Below are 7,819 nucleotides of genomic sequence, written 5' to 3'. Positions count from 1 at the left end.
GAGTGTGAACTATTTTGACCAACCATGTCACGCGATTGTTACTTGTTTTGCAAAAGTTGTTAACAGTGCCAAAGGACGGGGAACATTTCACAAAGAGTAAATTGCACGGATCTTCCCTCGTCCATGTGCCAAAATGCACGTTCAGTCCCTATTTTCAAAAGTTAACTCGCACCATCCCTGTATAATTCTTTTTTCACTTGGATTGTCCCTACGAACATAAAATGTCTATTTTGCCCTTAGTAATTTCTTTTTCACTTTTATATTAATTGTTTACTATTTTTTGATTAAAAAAAGCTAAAAATAAAACAATAATCCACACCCACCCACCCACTCCCCTCCCATTCCCCTTCCCCAACTTCGTTTCCCTTGATCTCACCCTTCGCTCTTCTTCTCCTTCAATCTGACAACCCTAGTTGGACAACGGCCATTGCTACTTCTCTTCCAAACATTTTCCATTGATTCTGATACGTCATGATGATAAAAATCGAAGGTTATACTTCCACCATAGACCACCAGTGAACACAACCCTATATGAGACACTTGATGTCGGAATCGAATTCAGACACATCTTCGTGGTAAGTGTTCTTCAAATTATTTGAAGACGGAAGTCGGGGCTTTGATACTCTCATTCAATGGTCAAGAACAAGGGTATTGTTCATCGTCTTAAACAACGATGATTTCACTGGTAGCTCAAATGCCAGGCCCTTTGAGGCATTCCACGTTTGTTTTCATCAAACAGATTTGTTGGTGCTTCTGGAAGATCTGACCTTATTTTCCCTGATATTGTATCATTTTCCCTCAAAGCTTTCAACATTTTGCTTCTCATCTCTATTGTTTTTAATTGGTTTTGGTTCTGCCTATCTGCTACGAACCCTAGATGCTTTAGCTTCTCTCTTACTGTTAATTTTGATATTTTTTGGTTTAGATGGTGATATGGATCCATTAGAAGCAGCCTCATCGAGAAGTGTTTTTTATAAGATCAACATTGAAAGTGGGTATTTACTGATTGATGGAAATGGAAATTTCAAGAATTTTTGATGGCTTTTCAGTGGTTTCTGTTGTTGTAATGCTTGATCGATGTTAAAGAGTGAAAGAGGTTTTTGATTTCTTGTATGTATTGATCTTCTACTGAAAACAATTGATGTAGAAGAAGAGGGGAAATGGATGCCTTTTAGTGTTTTGGGAATAGAAATAAGGTGGTGGTTAGTGGTGGCAGTCAAGAAGGGTTTCCCGGTGGTGGTAGTGGTGGTAGACATTTTCAATGGTGCTAGTGGTTAACTTTCAACAAAAAAGAGAAAGCGATATATACATATATATATATATATATATATATATATATATATATATATATATATATATATATATATATATATATATATATATATATATATATATATATATTAGGTGGACCCATATTTAATTAAAATATTTTTAATAATTAAAAATAATCTGAAATATTAAAAGTAAATGCAAAATAATATTGAAAAGGGTATTATAGTCTTTTCATATCCTGTAAGGGATTAAGTGTGCAAATTTAAACTAACGAGGGATGAAACGTGCAACTTTTAACCAAACGAGGAACGGGCTGAGTTAATTTTTGAAAATAGGTATCGAACTTGCATTTTGGCACATGTACGAGGGACGATTCGTGTAATTTACTCTTTCACAAAAGAATCAAATGCCACAAAATCTCATCCTTTTTGTGAAGTTTTTGACGTATGGGTGATTGATTTCAAGGGCCCAATCCCCGTTTTGTTTGGCAATGTTTACATCTTGGTCGCGGTGGACTATGTTTCTAAGTGGGTTGAGGCCAAAGCCACAAGATCGGACGATGCCAAAACAGTTATCGACTTTTTAAAATCTAATGTCTTTGTGGGATTTGGTGTGCCTAGGGCTTTGATTAGTGATCGAGGGATGCATTTTTGCAATAAGATGATGGAAGCCTTGCTGAAAAAGTACAACGTGACCCATCGTATCTCTACCGCCTACCATCCTCAAACGAACGGTGAAGCGGAGGTTTCGAATCGCGAGGTGAAGAGTATTCTGGAGAAAACGGTGAATCCCTCAAGGAAATATTAGATTCTGAGGCTGGATGATGCCTTGTGGGCCTATCGGACCGCGTACAAAACCCCGATAGGAATGTCTCCATTTAGGTTGGTTTTGGAAAACCATGTCACCTCCCTGTGGAATTGGAACACTGTGCATTGTGGGCGGTCAAGCAATGAAAATTCGATATTGATGAGGCAGGAAGACATAGAAAGCTTCAACTTCAAGAGTTGGAGGAGTTGAGAAATGACTCCTATGAAAACTCAAGAATTTACAAGGAGAGACCAAAGCTTTTCAATGACAAGTCCATTACCCGCAAGCATTTCGAGCCGAAACATAAGGTTTTGCTTTACCACTCGAGATTGAAATTATTTCCTGGAAAGTTGAGGTCAAGGTGGATTGGGCCTTTTGTTGTAATAAAAACCTTCGAGCACGGATCCGTTGAAATACAAAGTGAAGAAACGGGGCAAATTTTCAAAGTCAACGGGCATCGTTTGAAGCCATTTTATGAAGGTTTTAATGTGAATGCCCTTGAAATCATCCACTTGGATGTCCCAAGGTGTTAAAACAAGCTAGAAGGACATCTCACCAAAGACGCTAAAGAAGGGCATTTTTGGAAAACTTAAAGTTTTCATCGTTTTCTAGTTCCGAATAAAATTTGTAGATAGATCCTTTTTGCACTTCACACTTGTTCTTCTTCTTTCTTGCATTAAGAGAGTGTCAGATTTTGAGGCCCGATTTTCGTTTTGGTTAAGAGCAAAAATTAAGAAAAATTGCAATAGACTTCACGTGGACCGCGTGTACTCGAGGGCCCGTCCGTGTTAATAAACAAACGGTCCGCGTGTGCTCTCCTAAGGTGTCTGCATCCATCATTAGAAAACAGAAGGATTTCAGGCTTATTCACGCGGACCGCGTGTACTCGTAACTCTATCTGCGTGGTTTATTAAAACGGACCGCGTGTCATTTTCGAAGTTTTCCGCATGCGATGAAGGAAAACATAAGTGCTTCAGAGTAATTCATGCGGAACGCGTGTACTCGCGTCCGCGTCCGCGTGTGTTGTTGACCAGCGTTGACCCACTTTTGACCAGGTTTGACCACGACTTATGACTAAGAACCCTCCAGCCGGCCCTTCTTCCTTCCCATTTCTTCTTCCTTTCCCTTAACCTCCATTAGAGCACCTCCACCTCCACCACTAAAACTCAGTTTCCTGTCAAACCGCCGGTCGGAATTTCGTGAGACCACCGCCATTCTTCACTAATTTCCAAGCTTTACAAACCCCATCAAAAATCTGGTCTGATCTGTGGCCGGAGTTCCAGGCGCCACCACCACTCAACCGCTACTTTCCGGCCGTTTTCCGGCCATCTTTGGCCACATCTCGCGATTCCGACACCACCATTGTGCTCCTCTTGGACAAGGCTACAAACCCCACTTAAAATATCTCTCAAAGCTCGCCGGAAAATTTCAACGGAATTTCAATCCGTTGTCGGATTTCTCAGGTTTTCGCGGTAAATTGCTTCTCACGGGATATTGAACAAAGCTTTAAGCTTGGGGTGGAGAGTTGCAAGATTTTCAAATCCCGAATTTTCGCGCGCAAATTTTGAACTTTTAACAAAAACGAGTACTTTCTTTCCTTTATTTTAATTGATCAATATTCATGTCTCGGAACAACAATTCATATGCGATTGCATCAAATGAGACTAGGAATTATTTCTAGCTTTGATTGTTGAACTGATTTAGAGGTCCATAGGGAGTCGGTTGGTGATTTGGATTGAAATCTCATTTGTTGAGAATGTAGTTCGTGTATTGGTTATTTTTCGTGTAGGTAGACCATGTCCACATCTAGGAAGCGCCCGACTGCCACCCGAGGCAAGTCCCCAACTAGAAATCAAAATGATGCACCTGATATTCCAAGATTTCGGGATGCCAAGGCGGCCGAAAACTACATGAAAAGCCTGCCTAGAAAGATTGCATCCACCGAATTTGTGTGCAAACCCACACTCACTTCATTAGGGGTTCTTGAGCGGGTTACCCAATTGTTCCATAACATTGGGTGGGAGAACCTTCTTAATCTCATGGCACACACTTACGAGCTCCTTACTAGAGAGTTTCTTGCCGATTGCGGGTTTGATAGTGAAAAGAAAAAAGTCGCATTCCAATTTTTGGCGGACCGAAGGTATATTGATTTTGCAACAATAAACGACATCTTGGGCTTACCTTCCTCGAACACATCCACAGTTTTCGACGTTTTGCCTGCCGAGTTCAACCACGAGACGTTTTAGATGGAAATCACAAGGGGTATCTTTTGATGTGCCGGTCGGGATGAAGCAACCTCCATCATTCAACCGTTCCTCCGTATTACCCATCGCATCTTGGTGTGCACTGTCTTTTCCCGAAAAGAAGCCGGTCAGGTCACAAAAAATGATCTTTTTTCCTTTGGTTCATGACACGATGTGAAAGCCCTCAAATCCCGGACTTTGCTTCGTTATTTTTCCATAAATGCACACTCATGAGAACCAAAACATCCGGTGATATTTGCATTGGGGGATTTGTCACCCTTTTGGCTCGCAGTCTTGACATCGAGCTCCTAGACGAATACCAGCTTGTTGACAATAAAAATCTTTTGGATGATTACGCTCTCATAAAAATGCACCACATCCGTTGCAGAAACAGGAGCAGTTTTACATGGTATTGTCCTCAGGGAGTTGGATATCTTGTTCTTTTTGACCCTTAAGTCACCAACTTCACCTTCCACGATCGCACTCAGTGGAGACTCGTGAGGACCATTACTCAGTCAGTCAATGAGGATGTTCTCTAGGATCAAGATGATGGCGTGATGCATGTAGATGACGAGCCTGGCGATGAGCCCACCCATGGTCCATAGCACGCCCAGCCCCAACCACCTCCCGAATACTACCCGCTTCCCCCTAATTTTGCCAAGCGGTTCGAGGCTCTTTGTGTATCCAACCAAATCATGTCCCAACAAATGCACCATATGTGGGGGTGGAACCAATCCCAAAACCATTTTGAGAACATCCCACTTCCACCTCCATATCCATACCCTCCACCCACCCACCCTTATCCCCCTCCACCTTACCCCTACCCCTACCCCTAATACCCATATCTTCCTCCTGTTCCCCCGGTTTAGGTACTTTCGCCTCGCCCCAAGCATTGAGTACAATGCTTATTTCTAAGCTTGGGGTGGGGTATTCCCTTTTCTTTTTAATTTCTCATCCATTTTAATTAGGTTGCATAGTATTTTAGCTTTAAATTGCAGTCATTTTTTATAAAACTCCAAAAAGATTTTATTTACTTCTTTTTCACTTTTATTTTTGCATGGCATTTAGCCTAGGGCATAAACATTTATGCATTTTTTTTATCTTTTTATTCTCATCTCCGAACATCTTTACTTGAAAGACGCAACACACCTTAAATACAATTCTTTTGGAAACTCACATAACAAATAAGAATCGTTCTTAGGGACTTTCAATCATTGCTTCTTCTCTTATATATACGTGGGAAGAGTGTGCAAGTAGTTGTGCATATGAATCGATCCATTTCAAGTGTGGCATAAGTAGGGGGACAACTTACCCCAAAAAAAAGAGAGAGAGATACAACTACCCTTTTTCCAGTTTTGTTTTGTTTTATGAGTCAAAAGTAAATTGTTTCAAAAGTGTCGTTCGAAACGTTTTGCATCAATTTATGAAATAAAATAATAATAATAATAATAATAATAATAATAATAATAATAATAATAATAATAATAATAATAATAAATGGTCTTGAAAAGTCGGATGTTATAGCAATCATGAAATGAAAATGTAATTATATATTATTGTAGTGTTTTCCTCTTTGTGTCTTAAGTTATTGTATTTTTAACATGTCTTTGGGGTTTTGTTGTCCAAAATAAAGAAATAAAGAAAGAAAGAAATAAATAAATAATCAAAAGAAAAGGTCGGGCCACGGAGTTGTACCCATTGTTTGCTTTTGTAAATGTTTAGTTTTTCGGATTCTAGCTCATGTAATTAGTTTCTAGTTGATGTTTTTCTAGTTAGATATCATTTTTGTTGGTAACTACCAAGGCGACCTTCACTCATCGCGTGCTCGACTCTTTGCTCTACATGGATCATATTTTGGTGGAAACACTTACTCTTCTAGATGATTGTAGTTTGCCAACTTTTCTACATAGCTCGTTTCTTGCCATTTTTGGCTCGCATTATTTTTTTCTAGGTTTTGTTTCTTGACGTTGGATTGAAGTTGTGATTCTTATCTCTAAAAATGGATTATATGTTTTTATATTAAAGGCGTGTCGTGAATTTCTACTTAATATGTTCACTCTTTTTTCTTTTTAGGATAGTTCATTCTAAGTTCATTTTAGTATTGTCTTACTTGATGACAAGTAAGGTTTAAGCTTGGGGTGATTTGATAGTTTCATTTTATTTACTTCTTTTTATAGTTTATTTTAGCACATTCCATCTCATTTTAGTTAATCTTCATTCATATTTTCTCTTTTTGTTTTATTTTCCTCCTTTATCGGGTGCTTTCCAGTCTTTTGAGCTTATTTGCAGGATTTATCGAAGACTATTAGTCATTGGAGGTTTTGGATGGAGTGCGGGACTTTTGGAGGCATGCAATTTGTTTGTGGACTTGAGGTGGTACAATTGGGCTCGGTGTCAATAAGAGCAAGAAGCGTATTGGACTTAATCTTTGGACAAGAATTCTAGCTACGGTAGATTGAAGGAGCGTTGGATCCTTATTGGAGGCTGTGGAGTAACACAATTGGGCTATCAAGACTTGCACAAATGGGCTAGAGCATAAAATAGAAGATTGGTTTGGATGGTATTTGTAATGGGCCAAAGCATCCATTCAACATGACCCACGCAGTCCGCATGGACCCATACGTGGTCCGCGTAAATTGTGTTGAATTAATCCCTGAGTTTTCACTTGTTGACTCTATTTGTGGAAGGTTGGTGGGTGGATTTTGGCACCTTTTTGAATCCGGAAATGAGCCCCTTTTTGTTGGGGATTGGGGGTATTATTGCAATCTATCACTTGAAGAACACACACAATTTTCTTTCAAGAAGGCTTTGGAAGATTTGAAGATTTTTGAAGACTAGTGTAATTTCTTTCCATCTTGAAACTAGAACAATGTGTGGTACCACTAAACTATATTTCATTTCTTTTACTTTGGCCATGCTTGGCTAAACTTTCATATGGTTGATTAGGGTTTAACACATGGATAACTAGTTGCTTTGAAGACTTATTATTATCTTTAGTTTGAAGTTTATGGAAATGTTTTCTAGTTAAACATCTTGTTGTGTTTATTTATCTTTGATCATGAGCTTAGATGAATGAATGCTTATTTTTGTTGACTAATTTCTTGGTTAAGTAATGGACCCTCAAATTAGTAAGCAACAAATAGTTTATTTGTTTGTTTCATTTCATTTATACCATGGAAATGTTTCCTCCGTAATGATAATGTAAGCATTTAATTATCTTTTGGACTTGGTAACTCTTAGAACTTAAATCTATTTGATTTTCACAAGATTATATGCTTCATTGATTTTGTGACTTTAATTAAGGAAATGTGTTAAGAGCTCCTCTAGACATTTTAATATCTAAGAAGAGTTGAGGTAGTTTGTGCTTATGAATTGCTATAGCCAAGTTAAACCAATTCACAAGTGTTATTCCATTTAGTCTAATGATAAGTCAACCATGTCATCCATGTCGTGTACCGAAGATCAACCAATTTCACTTCATTGAATTTAATCAAATC

General features: G+C 38.7%; 1 long non-coding RNA gene across 1 annotated transcript; it reads left to right on the top strand.

Annotated features, from left to right (window-relative positions):
* Positions 1-350: 350 nt before the first annotated feature.
* On the top strand, positions 351-1,113 carry LOC144998158 (uncharacterized). The gene is made up of 2 exons (XR_013660159.1): positions 351-575; positions 926-1,113. It is a non-coding gene; the product is annotated as an uncharacterized LOC144998158 (long non-coding RNA).
* The last annotated feature ends 6,706 nt before the right edge of the window (positions 1,114-7,819 follow it).

The sequence above is a fragment of the Lactuca saligna genome, chromosome 5, assembly GCF_052625555.1.
Source record: "Lactuca saligna cultivar CGN05327 chromosome 5, ASM5262555v1, whole genome shotgun sequence".
Lineage (NCBI taxonomy): Eukaryota > Viridiplantae > Streptophyta > Magnoliopsida > Asterales > Asteraceae > Lactuca > Lactuca saligna.
The sequence above is the reverse complement of the archived record's forward strand: the minus strand, read 5'-3'. Positions and strand labels throughout refer to the sequence as shown.